This window comes from Hyperolius riggenbachi, chromosome 3, assembly GCF_040937935.1.
Source record: "Hyperolius riggenbachi isolate aHypRig1 chromosome 3, aHypRig1.pri, whole genome shotgun sequence".
NCBI classification, from domain to species: domain Eukaryota; kingdom Metazoa; phylum Chordata; class Amphibia; order Anura; family Hyperoliidae; genus Hyperolius; species Hyperolius riggenbachi.
The window spans coordinates 175,509,145-175,525,862 of NC_090648.1; the positions used below are offsets into that span (position 1 = coordinate 175,509,145).

At 43.1% G+C, this 16,718-nt stretch overlaps 1 protein-coding gene across 3 annotated transcripts in view; it reads left to right on the top strand.

Moving 5' to 3' along the window:
* Positions 1-16,718, top strand: part of IL16 (interleukin 16) — a 118,806-nt gene that overhangs the window by 21,276 nt on the left and 80,812 nt on the right. For all 3 annotated transcript variants that reach the window (XR_011030284.1, XM_068275323.1, XM_068275324.1), the window contains exon 2: positions 9,636-9,713. The gene's annotated coding sequence lies outside the window, so the exon portion shown is untranslated. The remainder of the gene's footprint in view (positions 1-9,635; positions 9,714-16,718) is intronic.

Here is a 16,718-nt window from a genome sequence, read left to right on the forward strand (position 1 = left end):
GTTTGGGGTTATTCACAGCCTATAGAGCTGGGAAATTATTGAACACTAGATATTAAAGAGAAACTGAAACCATAAATTGAACTTCATCCCAATCAGTAGCTGATACCCCCTTTCCCATGAGAAATCTTTTCCTTTTCACAAACACATCATCAGGTGGCTTTGTATGGCTGATATTCTAGTAAAACCCCTCCCACAGTGTGATGTCAGGACCATGGTTCTGAGATCACACTGTGGGAGCCTTGTTGCATTGGGGGAAATAACAGTTGTTTACAGCTTGTTTCCAACTGCCAAAAAAGCAAGCAGTATCTCCCTCCAATGACATCACCTGCCAGCAGTAAAAATGTCACCCTGATGTGATAAATGTCAGAATGTAAATCAGGGAGAGGAAAGATTTTACAATGGGCAAACACTGACTAAATCATTTATACATAATTATTGCAAAAATGAAGCACTTTTTTTTATTACATTATTTTCACTGGTGTTCCTTTTTAAGCCCACTACATTAATGAGCACGAAAACAGTTGTGCAGAAAGGTTTGCAGGAACAATCTTTATTACAGGACAAGGAATGTGGACCTCATTGCAAATTTTGAATTTCTGCATACAAAGGTCCACGCACCCCACAAAGCCACCCCACGCAGCCATACAGTACCGCACATTTCGAAGATAAGTAAACTATTTACCTGCTGTGCGTGCACGCAACAGACACAGATGCAAGTGGAGGAAGCAGCAGCTCTGCCATTTTATCATGTAGTATGTTACCAAGCTATATACTAAAGTGTGAATATACAAGGAGAAAGTGCCAGTGCACATCCAGATAAAAAAAAAAAGTCTTTATTCCAAAAAGTTAAAAGGATATCTTTCCGTCACAGCATCGCCAGGAGACTGAGGTACAGGGTACAATAAAGTGCAGAGGTCAACAGCTGTTTCGCAGTTATCGCATGGTGCTTGATCAGGCTATATACGAACGTGGTTTGAAACGTAGTACAGTCAGTTCCCTACTTACAAACAGGTACACTTCCAGGAGGTTGTTTGTAAGCTGAATTTGTTTTTAAGTCGAGTCATAAGTTATACATAATGAAACATGGATAAACTATTTACTTACAACACAAAAGACTACAAAATGTGGGTTGGATGAGCGGAAAGGCATGCATTGAAATTTAGCAAAGGGGCCTTATGGAGTAAGTCTGTTTTAAAGAGGCACTGTAGTGACACATAATAGAATGTAGTAAATTATTCAGAATACCCACTTTTACATGAATTCTCTTGGTTTCAGCATCAGACACACTTCCTATGTCTCTATATTGCTGTAATATTGGTACAGTATGTAGTCCCGCCCTCCCAGTGATGCTTAGCCTAGGCTGTATAGCTATGAGGAATACAATGAACAAACACTGACTGAATCATTTATAAAGTATTATTGTAAAAAATAAGCAATTTTATTTATTGCGTTATTTTAACTGCAGTTCCTCTTTAATCAGATACCTTCAATTATAGACCTATTTTAAAAAGGACCATGTTCTGTCAATAGTGGACTTATTAGTGTGGCTGATGGAGTCCATCCATACCAATAGATAAATGGCAGTAACAGAGGCGCCAAATAGAATCAAATAGTTAAAAACTGCTTAAAAGGAGGGGGGTAGGTGTACACCACCCTCAGGTATACAATGACCAGCCAATAAGCCGTTATAAAGTAACAGTAACATTTATTATAAGCTCTCCAGGTATGCAATGCGTTTCACAGGTCAACAGCCCGCTTCATCAGGCAATCAAAGTTGGAGATACACACTGCTGCATCAATCTATGAGCCAAGCGCCTCCTAGGACAGTGTGTACCATTCTATGAGCATGCATGTGGTTTGGCCTCTTACAATGGATAACAGGGCCTTCTTTTAGTAAAAAATGTTTGAACCATTTCAATCAGCCCTGTTATTATGCTTTGCTCAATGTCAGAATGGCGTAACAAGGCTGGGAATTGCTTTGGAATGGCTTTCATTTGCACAGCGATGCCAAGAACAAGTTTATATTATGGAACTTCTGATTCATGTTTCCAGATTCAAAAATAAAATGCACATCCTGTTTCTCAAACTATACAAGACCCTATAGTTATTACTTAACCAATTACCCAAGACGTGGACTCACAGGGCCATTTAACTAGTACAGCACTGAAGACATATATTGTTTTAAAGAACTTGATCGGTTTAAATGAACTTTTAATACATTTTATTTCATTCCGTACTTGGCACATACAAACAATTTTCAGATGTTACATGGCTCTAGAGTGTGTCAGATTTCAGAAGAAAATGGGCTGTGAAAGTCTGTTGCTGATTCGATTTTTCAACAAACAAGTATTCATAATTGGACTGTCATGACAATTCAACACGTGATGAGAAAAAAATATATAGCTATGTAAGTAGTGACACTATGGCAGAATTTAACTCTTGTGCAAATGATATTATGTGTTGGAATGCTCTGGGGAAATAGCTTACTAGAATTTAAAATAGCACTTTGTACAATAACTTAATCAATTATCTCTTAAAGACTATGACCTCTGTATTAATAGGATATTCTATACGCTGTGAAATTTAGTTGTTATATAAGAAACTGTACTGGATTTAGCACCATAAAGCATATACAGTACTGGTTTCATAAGAGTCAGGATGACGAAAGATAAATGACTTATGCTGCTATAAGTTCCTGGCATTCTCTTAAACGGACCCTGAAGTCACAATAAATGTAGTTATATGAAACACAGCCCCATGTGGTGCCCTTATTATACTTACAGTCAATGCCATCTGTTGTCTGAACCTTGTTAGTATGTTGCAGTATCCCCCAGTGTACATCTGTGCGTCTGTGGTCCCACTGGACATTTTATGATTACAAAAAGGAAATTGGAAAGATGTGTCTATCAACTGCTGCAAGGTTCCTTGGCTGACCTTTGTGTTTTTGGTCCTTAGGATTGCCTGCTTTTTGTACTTCTGCTAAAGAGCTGGATAGCAAAAACACCTGAGTTCCTTGAAATTTATGCCTGTGAAAGACCATCTCCCACCTTTTCTATCCCCTACTGAGTCCAACACCCCACCAAGAACCATAAACATGAAGAAGCCACAGCTTCCGAAAAGAGGAGAGCAGCCCCTGAATTTTACGTCAGTAAGAATTTACCTTCTCTTGAGCAAGCAAAAACTTCCCATCCAGGTCTGATCAAATTTCTGAAGGCCTGGAGTGAGAGGTGTCTTAAACACTAAAGTGCATAGTGGAACAGGCCCACCCTCCTTCCATACAGGTTTATATTTTAGAGTAGGGAGGTAGCTTTTTTCAAAGCATAGGAGGCCTGCATGCCCAGTGGAAAAAGGGGGTAATCCCAAATCAGCATGTCAGGGCCTGCATAGGTAGCTATTCAATGTTGTGCTATCCTCTTGTTGCAAACTGTGAATGTCTCTCTAGTGAGGCAAAAAAGGTCCCCGAGATATGCACTGCAAGTCTATCTGGCCATACCCAAATCCCTGCTCCTGGTGCATACCCCCAAATATCTCTTTCCAAACCCACCCACTGCGTCTTCCGTAGATCATAAGTCAATTCTATGATTCGATTAAGATGAACCGCACTGTCATAGGTCTTTGGATGCAGTAATGCCAGGCCCCCTTCAGTCTTCACCCTCTGCAGTGTCGATAAAGCAATTCTGGGTTTACAAGACTCCCAAACATAAGCAGACATGAGTTTCCAGACTCTTCTCCGAAATGCCTCTGGAACAAAGATTGGAATGGTCTGGAGGACATAAAGAAGGCGTGGCATAAAGTTCTTCTTTAACCCCTTCCGGACCGGGCTAATTGAAATCTACGTTATGTTTATGTCTGCTTATCCCTGCCAGGGTGTAGATTTTTACTTCCACGTTCACCGTGTACTCGCCTCTACCATCGTCTGCCCTGATGCTGCGACGCTGTAACCCGCTCGCTCTGTAACACATAGCAAAATGCCAGAATGCAAGGAATATAATGCAAGTTATTTTGACAGTTCAGTTCCATCTGTTAATAGAAAAACAAAAATAAAAGTGCACAACACATTATGTTCATCATTTGGCTGAATACAGTAAAGTAGTGGTATCAGGCCGCACTCCCCTAGTTGTATGTAAGGTGCAACGATCCAGCCACCAGAGCACCAGGTGGCAATCGACAATTTGTATAGCAAAAGGATCAGCACACTCAGTAGTATATTGCAAAACTTCCAAGCTCTTTTAATACAAAAAAGTTGCCATAAATAAACGTTGTGTTCAACAAGGACCTGCAACTTGCAGTAGATAGGCACCAAAGACACCCAAAGTCCATCAAATGCCTGCTGGCCAACTTGTATAAAAAGTCAGTGGGGGAATAGAGTCCAAGATTCACACTGCCCAGGAAAAATGTGTCTCAAAACATGGCGACAGACACTGGCCTAATGCTGTTTCGGGCAGCGGCCTGTCTTCAAGTCGATAAATGTGAACTCAAACAAAGCTAATGAACCCACCCTATAACCTGCCACTGGCAGCCATTCACTGAGAGTACTGGTCAATGCAATATGAACAACAAAATTAAAAGGTGTAAAAGTGGGAGAAAGAAAGGACCAGGCAGATCCATGGATTTAGGGCCAAAAGTTCGATGTGTGCGGTCAATTTCAATTAAATTGCCATCATCATTTATCAGGCACACCCATCAACTTACGGAAGATACCTCCCAGGGATGGTATTAAGTCCTCTGGGCCTGTTGCCTCAGGTAGGCCTCCTGTTTTCTGAGTCATCCATCTTCATCTAATGGTCGTCTAGATGCTTATCCTGAGATAATCCACAAGCTGAGCCGTGGCGATATCTTCCGTCTTCCGTATTACGATTGGCTAACCCAGAGTGACATCACACACCAACGGAGAAGGAGGCATGTACCTGCAGCGCTTGCCGCTATACGGAAGACGGAAGATATCGCCGCGGCTCAGCTTATGGCTTAGCCTCCCTTACCACCTTACTGGAGCCGGGCAGGTTTGCCCAACGCTGCTGTGAACATCAAGCAGTAAGTCTCTCCTGCATAGCTGCTGGCCGCAGCTAGCAGGATTGAGCGGCTCCAGCAATCGCCACAATATCCTCTTGAAGGACAGTGAGTATTGTACAATTGTTATTACGGACAGTAGTTTCACCTGCAAGTTACTTAATCTTGCCACTTTTTTGGTCGCATCATCTTTCAAGTGCATAATTTAGTGAATAAATTCAGTCCATTAGGTGATAGCAGGATTTGCATTTTTGCTGGATAAATTACTGTAGCATTTATCTTCCAAAGTGGAACTTGTAGCACATTTATTTGCTTTCCATTAGATGACAGCAGGATTTGCATTTTTGCTGGATAAATTAGCATTCATTTTCTAAAGTGGAACCTGTAGCACCATTTTTTTGCAGTCTACGCAGCACATCAACACGATTTTTGAATCTTGTGCCCACCCTTATTCCAACTTCCTTTTTTAATTTGTAATAATTATAATTTTTATATTTTTAACCTACTGCAGTAGGAAGGTTGATGTAATTGGTGTGTGATGTATGAGTGATTGTGTTATTATGCTCTATACTCTGCTAATTGCACTGCAGTGCACAATATTATGATATATGTTTGAGCCATTCTACCTACATTTTCATATTGTTACAATTTTTATAGTGAATAAATTAAATTTTAATTATCTTCTGAGCGCTGTCTGGATAATTATTGTACAGATGTATTATACTGTCCACATTTTTGATCTCAGTGAATTTTACATAGTAAAAAAAGAAAACTGTTCCTGGCACTTTCCACTTTTATTCCCTCTGACTGGATTGGTCCTGGTGTAATTTCCTCCCTTTCTACTATCCGCGATGCGCTTAAAAAAGCAGATCACCTGCGTTTTCCTGATCGCTACTGCATTGTGATTTACATGTAAATCATGTTTCCGTTAGCACGTTTCGATTTTAACACAAAATTCAATAGTCAGTCTGCACAATAATTAGTGTGATCGCGTTACACCTCCTGACAGCTCATGTCATAATAGAAAAAAAAAGCTTTTGCAAACGCAAATTGGAATAGGGCCCTTAATTTTTTTTTTTTTTTACCTCCTACAAAATGCACTGTCATTTCTAGCGTGCTTTGCAAACACATGTGAGTACAGCATAGATCGAATTTTGGCAACTCACTGAACTACTATTGGGTAATAGAGCATTGAGAAGAGAACAGGGGGCCAAAAATACAGGGTAAAGTGTGCAAATAAAATAACATAAAGAACTCACCAGACTTTCGGCAATAGCAGGTGTAGTGCCTCAGTCAAGTGGTGAGGACACTCAACTCCTTATAAATACAGGTTCTTGCTAAAAGGGCCACAACCTTTATATATAACTTGTATATATAAGGAGTTGAGTGTCCTCACCACTTCACTTAGGCGCTACACCTGCTATTGCCGAAATTCTGGTGAGTTCTTTATGTTATTTTAGTGTATTGATTTATATGAAGACAGGATCTCATGTCTGCTTTTGGGAGGCAAGCCCACTACTTCCTCCAAGCAATTTTTAATTTTTTTATTGACTTTTATCCTGCTGGCGCCTCTGTTCTACATACAAATACTCTGTGTCCACTCCTGGTGGAGGGAAGTGCTACCCCCTTTCTTGTTTCTTTACTACAGAGAGCGACTTCTTAATCCTGAGTGAGGACAGGTCTAATCTCCTCACCTGCCTATTGAGTGGTTGCTGAATGGTAACCCATGTTTGTGAGTATAAATTCTCTCACTAAACCACTTACCAATTGTCTTTAACATACTACACCATATTGGGCTCTTGGTTTTTTTCTATTTTACTGATGAGATTGAAGTGCTTGCAATGCAGGGTCAGGTTTCAGGATGCATAATAAACAGAGCAGTGGGTAAAGGGAATTTGATTTTACAGCTGACAATCTCGCTTTAAGCAAGCAGGGAAACATTCAGAATAAGTTTGATATTACATTTCTACCTTATTTTTAGTACTCTAATTAAATGTTACGTGCTGAAAATGTATTGTTTAGGTAAGATGAAAAATTATCTCCTGGGAAAAATCTCAGAAGAAAATGTAATTGAATTGGGGTGACGTGTTGGATGTCAGGCAGTATAAAGGGGAAGCGGGAAAAAAGGGCGCAGGCAGCTAGTGGACAAAAAGGGCGCCGCCATTCACTCTCATAATAAATAACGTTTAATGGGCGCCTAGCAAGAAAAAAGGGCGCCGGAGATAAATAACGTTTACAAACGGCGCCCGGAGATTTTTAATGATTTATAACTGTGCTTGTGGTGATTTACGTTTATAAAATGCACCCGTGCCGAATAACGTTTATAAAAATACTAAACATATTTATCTTATTTAACTAATTAAAACATTATTTAAAGTTTTATCCCTTACTGTTTGTAAAACATTATTATTCACAAAATAAAGTGATCAGTACGTCACGTAAATTGCAATATATTTTTTGCAGCCACAATTAGTAAAACATTATTATCCACATAATAAAGCGATCAGTAAGGGGGGTCTTAGGTTTAGGCACCACCAGGGGGGTCTTAGGGTTAGGCACCACCAGGGGGGTCTTAGGGTTAGACGCGTACGTTAAAAAGGGGCGCTGGGAAAAAAGGGCGCGGGGTTTTAAACGATAAGCATGGATAACGTTTAAAAATGTATTGTACTGTATTTCGTTTAAAATTAATGTTTTATAAAGTTATACATCATTAAATAATGTGCATTAAATCGGCAATTGTAAAAACGTTAATCTTCCGTTTAAATAGTGAAACGTATAATAACGTTTAATTTTTTTTTTACTAAGTAACCCTCCCTGTACCTACCCCTAACCCCTAGACCCCCCTGTTGATGCCTAAACCTAAGACCCCCCCCCTGTTGGTGCCTAAGTAACCCTCCCTGTACCTACCCCTAACCCCTAGACCCCCCTGTTAGTGCCTAAACCTAAGACCCCCCTCTTGGTGCCTAAACCTAAGACCCCCCTGTTGGTGCCTAAACCTAAGACCCCCCCTGTTGGTGCCTAAACCTAAGACCCCCCTGTTGGTGCCTAAACCTAAGACCCCCCTGTTGGTGCCTAAACCTAAGACCCCCCTGTTGGTGCCTAAACCTAAGACCCCCCTGTTGGTGCCTAAACCTAAGACCCCCCTGTTGGTGCCTAAACCTAAGACCCCCCCTGTTGGTGCCTAAACCTAAGACCCCCCTGTTGGTGCCTAAACCCCAAGACCCCCCTGTTGGTGCCTAAACCTAAGACCCCCCTGTTGGTGCCTAAACCTAAGACCCCCCTGTTGGTGCCTAATCCTAAGACCCCCCTGTTGGTGCCTAAACCTAAGACCCCCCTGTTGGTGCCTAAACCTAAGACCACCCTGTTGGTGCCTAAACCTAAGACCCTCCTTAGTGCTCACTGTATTGTGTGTAGAATAATGTTTTAAAAACAGTAAGGGATAAAATATATTACAATTTACATTACGTACTGATCGCTTTGTTTCGTGAATAATAATGTTTTACAAACAGTAAGGGATAACATTTAAAATAATGTTTTATTGAAATAAGAAACGTAAATCATCACAAGCAGTTATAAAACATTAAAAATCTTCGGGCGCCGTTGGAAAACGTTATTATTCTCGGGCGCCCTTTTTTCCTGTTCGGCGCCCATTAAACGATAATTATTATAGGAGTGAATGGCGGCACCCGATTTGTCCATTAGCCTCCTGCGCCCTTTTTTACTGTTACCGGGTTAGGCACCACCAGGGGGGTCTTAGGTTTAGGCACCACCAGGGGGGTCTTAGGTTTAGGCACCACCAGGGGGGTCTTAGGTTTAGGCACCATCAGGGGGGTCTTAGGTTTAGGCACCACCAGGGGGGTCTTAGGGTTAGGCACCACCAGGGGGTCTTAGGTTTAGGCACCACCAGGGGGGTCTTAGGTTTAGGCACCACCAGGGGGGTCTAGGGGTTAGGGATAGGTACAGGGAGGGTTCTGTGTGAGAGTAGGCTTAGGTATAGTTTTAGTAAAATTTTAGTAATACTTACTAATGTTTTACAACACTTATTACGAACGTAGTTATATTTATATCATCGTTATAAAGAATATTTTCAGATCTTATTATAAGAACAAACCATAAATGAAGGTTATTCACAATAATATATAATTATAACAATTAAACATATATTATCATTTTTTTTAATAAACGTAATTATAAGTTTCACTTTTGAAACAGGGAAGATTAACGTTTTCACAGTTGCCGATTTCATAAACATTATTTAATGATTTATAATTTTGTAAAACATTTGTAAACGAAATATAGCACACTATTTTTATAAACGCTATTAATGATTAATTGTTAATTAACGTTTACACCCCGCGCCCTTTGATGTCCGGGCGCCCTTTTTGTACGTACGCGTGTAAAGGGCTGAAAAAGATGCTGACAGACTTCTTAAACAGAAATGTTGAGAGCGATTGTTATTTAAAGCTCAACTTCAATAAATAGTGAATTTAATGTAGAAAAGTATGTAATAATGTCTATCTCCCCCTTGTGGAGGCGATATCCCTTCCTACTTATTATGTATTATTGATAGTTTAAGGTTCAGGTAGTGTTTATTAAGTAGTTTAATGTTCTTTTCCTTTTTGTTCTAGGCAAAAAAGATTGGCAGAAGCAATGAAAGAACGGTCTCTAAACAAACTTGGTTACTTTGCAGTAAAACAGATCAAATTGTGAGTTGTTCTATATTCACTTACAAAAAAAAACCAAAAGTGATGGATGTGTTTGTAATATAGTTACACAGTTAGTTTGGTTGAAAAAAGACATTTGTTTATCAAGTTCAACCTGAAAAAAAATAAATTAATAATACCATCCTGAACCTGCGCATGAAGGAGGACATAACAGGACGGGGTGATGTGATGTGATTTATGTTGTTCTTGAAGTATTTTCCACACTGGATGTGGGGAGGAGTCTCAGTCTCATTCAGACTTCATAAACCCTTTAGGTGTATTTGAAAAAGCCACTGCTACAATTCTGCTAAATTAGCAAGACCTGAAACACATTCACTGAATTATGGGGGTCTATCATTGACTCATTCACATGACATGCAGTATTTTGCCTAATGCAAGTTAGAGCCAAGACTGGATTTTACTTTTTACAGTTGCTTAGGCTGATATTCTTATGCTGCCACTCGCCAAACATCAGCACCTCCCCATATGCAATTGCAAAACCCATTCATTGTGCAGCAGCTGCTGCTATTCAATATGTAGTGTGCACCCCCTCATCAATGTAAAGTGCTCTCACTGTCCCATAATAACCTTCTCAGAGCAGCAGTTCCCCTCTTCAAAATATCCCCCCCCCCCCCTCCTTTTTCATTTGCTGCATTTCCAAGTCAAGCAGTTTTTCCCTATTCCATGCTATTCAATTTGTAGCCTTCCCTATCAGAAATCTGGCCTTCACTGGAACTGAACAGTAGAAGTAACTTACTAATGTGAATTTATTTAACAGTCAAATACATATTAATATAGATCCTGTAACAATACGTATATGTATGCTCTGCTGATACACCAGCCCATACGTGTCACTGGACCTGTTCGAGGGGGTTCTGGAAGGTTTTTCTTCCTTGGGCTGCTCAGCAGTTTTACAGGACCTATGCGAATTGGGCCATGGCGAGCAGAAAACTATTACAGAATGCATAACACATTTAACCCCATTGGGCTCCCCTACTGTCAGCCAAGAATCAGAAAGCTGAGGTGGCAGTGGGCACATTGCGGTTGATTCACACAGCTTTTCTCTTCAACAGTCTCACCTTACTCGTTTTTCCCCTCAACTAGGAGAGCAAGGCCGTGTAATGGTTAGCACTCTTGCTTTGCAGCGCTGGGTCCCCAGTTCGAATCCCAGCCAGGGCACTATCTGCATGGAGTTTGTATGTTCTCAGTTTCCCTAGGTTTCATCTGGGCACTCCAGTTTTCTCCCACATCCCAATAACATACAGATAAGTTAATTGGTTTTCCACCAACATGGCCCTAGACTCCGATACATACACTACACAATATAGACATCTGACTAAGATAGCGATTAGATTGTGAGCCCCTCTGAGGGACAGTTAAGTGACAAGACAATATATTCTGTACAGCGCTGCGGAAGATGTCAGCTCTATATAAATATTAAATAATAATAACAACTGTATGGAGAGCTAACTTGTGAGCGAAGCAGGTGATTTTGGTGCACACATTTCCCTGCATTGTGCCTGACCTGGGCGCAGCCATGGACATAATGTTACTATGTCTATGGCCACGCAGCAGTATAATTTGGGTGCGGGTGATCACCGGACCCTGATTACTTCTCCCTGCGAGTTGCTACGACACGGAGGGGGGAAATGTATTAATGCCAAACAGTATGTCACAGCGCAGATAAGCTCTTCATATGCAGAATCGTTTTCCACTCCAGAGGTCCCTTTATGTTGCTGCCACAACCTGTGTGTGCACTCAAACGGCGAAGAAGCAGAAAAGGAATACTCTCAGTGACATTTTATGCAATGATTAATCTCATGATCAATAAAGCAGCCAGGATACAAAACAGGCTACACTCACATAACGAGGGTCCCAATCCACTTAGGACCTTCCCTGGTGTGTTGAACTTCACCAATGCAGTGGTACAAGTTATCCTCTCTAGATCCTTAGCGTATGCTGACCGATCCTGTCCTGACTAGTTTCGGTCTTTCGCCATCATCATCAGGGGTAATTAAGTAAGTAATTAATGCCGTCCAAAATTTGAGCAGCGGCAGGGTGACTTGTCATTCGGCTGGGCGGCGATAATACATCATGTACGCACTTGTCAGATACAGATGAGAGCTAATTTTGTAATAAACAGATAAGGAGAACCAAATAATGAGTTAAGCGAGATAAGAGATAAAACATGAGTTAACAAGTAAGGTGAGGTAAGTCATGAAATAAGTACTGTGAATCAACCCCATTGTGTCCAAAAGTAATTAGCTGAAGACTGGAAAATCGTAGCCAAGTCTGATGACTCTTGATTTCTGCTGAGGCTCACAGACGGTGGGGTCAGAATCTGGCATGAGCTGCATGAAGTCAACCAACCTTATGTCAGCAGTTCAACACATCTACATGAAGGATATATCAGATGAAGGTGATTTGGAGGTAAATGGAAAGGCGCTTGTAGCTCATGAAAACTTTTGTGCAGTACATGAAAATAGAAAAGGTAAAATAAATGGCCACAGCTGCTTATAAAAAAATAATATTCCAAGTAGACATACAGATGTTTGATTTACTACAGCAAGCTATCGCCTTACAGATGTACTACACTTTGGAACCAGCACATAAACAGGATCGTATGGAACTGGAATCAGATCAGAGGCTGGAACCAAAATTAATGACTGTAATAAAATATTTCAGTGACGTGAAAAGCCTAACCAAATTGAATTTGTTTATATGAAACAAAAAGCAAATGTGAAAGAAATATGTCTGCATACAATAGTAATGAAAGTACATTTTTCCAAGTGACTGCAGCGGTGTGTAGCTCACGGCATCCACTCTGGTGAGAGGGGGGATAGTCACTGAGATGCATCTCCGAGCTCTATATACTTTGCATTCTAGATCCTTCCTGTGTTTCTATCATGCTCCATTGTATTCCTCTTGTCCGTTCCCTGAGAACACTTCTCATTACATCGTCCAACAGGAATATTGTAGGAGATATTAATGTAGAACACCCCTTGTGCTACTTCAAAGTAGTCTAACATTTCTGTAAAATTCAGCATTTAGGGCCTATTTCCACTGCGGTGCCACATCTGTTTCTGAATCAGATGCAGCACCTGTCGTGAAGCCGAATTGCTATAGCCGTGCCATTATTATTTATTGTATTTATAAAGCGCCAACATATTACTCAGCGCTGCACAATAGATAAATGGGTTAACATACAAGGTAGCACATACAAAAAACCAAGATCATGCAAATGATTTGATAACAGTAGTTCAGTGTCTTTGGGCAAAACAGAGACTGTTCTAGTCCACAAGAGGGGTGACAGACAGTAAGATTGCATAATCAAGCTGGAAACACTTGGAGGAGGGCCCTGCCAGAGGCTTACAATCTGTCTGTTGAGAGGGTGCCCAGCAGAACATATTAGGGTGCTGATTTAGGGGGGTACGTACGTGGATACGTGCTCCAGTAAATTGCAGCATGCCATCTGAATCACACCGGCATGTGATTTGGAAGGCAGGCCTATTGACTAAATAGGCAGAATGTCCCCGTCCAACTTGAATGTGGGGAAAGAATGCTTATTCCACAGGCCCTCAAAGCTTGAATTTGGACCAATCAAATGCATTTGCAGCATTTAATAGCATCTCATTGTGGCAACATTCACAAATGATAAACAACCATTTCACAGATGGGTTAGTGATTCTACAGCAGGAAAATATCCTTTTTATATTTCAGACTTCTTTGCATGTGATGTAAAATGGAAAGCATAATCTGCCACACATTTATCTATGACCATGAATGGGAAATAGCTTATGCCGCTGGTATGTGCGCCGCTATGCTGGCATAAAGATGGCGCCGGACTCGGACGCCATGGCCACAGGGCTCCGGTCTTTTTTACTTTTTTCGATGTAATCTCTCCCTGCACTCACCTCTGAGCTCCTCTCCACGCTGGGGAGGGATGCGGAGGACATGGGCACGCTGGTTGTCCTCTGCTCCAGCCACGCGCCGCTGTCTGCGGGTCGGCGAGGGAATCAGCTGTTCGGGGCCACGTGCGGTGCGCAGGCATGGAGAGGCGACTCGGACCTGCCGATCCTCCGCACGCTGCTTCCAGACCATCAGCATCGCCACCCCCGCTGGTCTCACCACGGCACCGCTGCTTGTGATCCGGGACGGCTTACAGCGTCCTTCCCATGTTCCAGCCACGGAGGATGACACCATGCGGGCCGCATGCCACCCCCTAGCCCAGGGCGCCTGCTAGCTACGGGCCGACAGCTGATCAGCTGTTCAGGCACTCATGCTCGCTGCTTGCTGCCTGACTCTTGCTGCCCGCTGCCGTCTCTCGAGCCAGCCCCACTGCCACCGCACATCTCTATCCCTGCTGGCTGCACATCGCCTTTGGAACAGAGTCCCACTGGATACCACGAGGGGCAGCCACAACACTGCTGCCGGGGCAACCAGACGCCGCTCAGGGAATGCAGCTGCTAGCCGAGGACCCGGGGACTGCCTGCTCCGGCCTGCTGCAACTTCAACACCACTGCCTGGGTTAAAAAATCGTCATCTGTGGCTGCCCTGACACCATCTGAGGACCCGGAAGATGCCTGATCCGCTTCTCCATGTGGGGCCACTACACCGCCGCTGCCCGGGGACGCCATCACAGTAACAAAGCAGGCAGCTCCACCGCCGCAGCCGGGGGAGGTATGTGCACCACCACTCTCTCTGCACCCTCATCACCGAGATGCATGGCTGCGGCCCCTCCACCACTGTGACCCGTAGGGGGATGTGCGCCTCCGCTCACCCTGATCCCTCTCCTGCTCCATACACGCCACTGAAACAAGCCAGGCCCTGCTCCCCACCACCAAGCCTTGCAGTCTTCAACAGCACAGTGCAGCTCTGGAGTCCCCTCTGCTCTCATCCACCAGGCCACTCTGACCAGCCTACACCGCAGCCCTGGATCCCTGGAAGGCCAAGTTTTCCTCCACCAGAACTGGCTCTGTGTTCTTTTTGCTACCAGGTGCACTGGGCCCCCCCTCTGCTCGGACTGATTGTCGGACTGTACGGAGGGGGGGTTCAATCTGCAGCCCTGAAAGAACTCTCTGCCTCTCTCCTCTTGCTTGGGTTCTCTTTCTTTCTTTACAATTCCCTCGTTCGCTATCCCTTCTCTCTCTCTCTCTCTCTCTGCTATCCACTCTTTTCCAGGACACACTGTGGGGTATCTGGAACTGCTGCAGAGCAGTGTGAGCGCCGCCAGTAGTTGGGGCTGCTCCCCTCACATAGCACTCCAGAATTCCGCCACGCGTCCTCCACTATAGTCAAGTGCCGTATGTGTATATATAGGTATATGCTTGCTTCGTACTATACTGTATCTGATTGTATGTGTTGAAGATCGTATGTATGTGTTTGTACTATCACCGACCCTGTATGAGCCAAAAACAATTCCGGGTACAACCCCCGTTGTACTTGGCGAAATAAATGATTCTGATTCAAAAGATAACTCCAAATGAGCTTATCATATTATGGCTGTGGTGCTTAAAAAGAACCTGTACTGAGTAAAAATATTTAAAATAAACACATGAGGTAACTTCAAATGAACATTACATAGTTACCTTGCCAACAGTTCCTCTCAGAAGCTCACCATTTTCTTCTGACAATAATCCCTTCCAGTTCTGACAATATTTTGTCAGATCTGAAATATATCAGTTGCTGTCAGTAAAATATCAGTTGCTGTCAGTTATAGCTGAGAGGAAAACTGATGTACCAGGTAATGTCCATGTTTCCCTATGGCTCAAGTGGGCGATGTTGCAGTTTAACTGTGTGCTGACCAGGAAGCTGTTATGGGTAATGGCCATTTTGAAAATGGAGGACGGAAAATTTCCTTGATCACAGTGAACAAACAGGACGCGGGACAGGAGAAAGACACTGAGGAGTAGACTACATGGAAGGTAAGTATGACTTGTGTATGCTTATTTTGACTTTTAATTTTCAGTTCAAGTTTTCTTTAACCCTCTGGGCGATACAATTACATCACCCAGGAGGGGGCACAGCACTTTTTTTGTAATTTTTTTATTTTTTAAATCATGTAGCGAGCCCAGGGCTCGCTACATGATAGCCGCTGCGCAGAGGCATCCCCCCACCCACTCCGATCGCCTTCGGCGATCAGAGTAAGCAGGAAATCCCGTTCAGAACGGGATTTCCTGCTGGGCTTCCCCGGTCGCCATGGCGACGGGGCGGGATGACGTCACCGACATCATGGACGTCGGGACGTCAGAGGGAGTCCCGATCCACCCCTCAGCGCTGCCTGGCACTGATTGGCCAGGCTGCGCAAGGGGTCTGGGGGGGAGGGGCTGCGCGGCACGGCAGGTAGCGGCGGATCGGCGGCGAGTGGCGGTGATCGGAAGTTACACGCAGCTAGCAAAGTGCTAGCTGCATGTAAAAAAAAAAATTATGCAAATCGGCCCACCAGGGCCTGAGAAATCCTCCTGCGCGATATACCCCGAGCTCAGCTCGGGATTATCGCCCAGGAGGTTAAATACTTCATGAATCATTATAATACCACAATGTATAATATTATTGCTCATAACTTCTGCATATTGTAAGTACTGCTCAAAGCTCATCCTACTACACTACTGCACCTGCGCAGTACAGCCTGGAGGACATCCGATGACGTCAGCGCGACCACGTGAGACGCACGTTGGAGCGCAAGGAAGCCCGACCAGGAAGACCGGGAGCCTCCGGAGTGGCGTTGAGGGCACGTCCTGCCTGCCACAGGCTGGAGGAAGCCCCAGGTAAGTGGATTAGGATTTTTATTTTTTTAAACATGTCTGTGAACCTTCCCTTTAAGGGGAAAACCCTTTGAGGTGAAGTGGTTAAGCAAATTTATCACTTTTTTTTTTTTTTGAAACAGTCATACAAGACATACAAAATGTCCTGCTTACAGCAATGCATGACAACTAAGACAGGTACAAAAAGGAGACACAACAAAATATGCTTGAAGATTCATATAATTAAAGTGAACCTGAAGCCAAG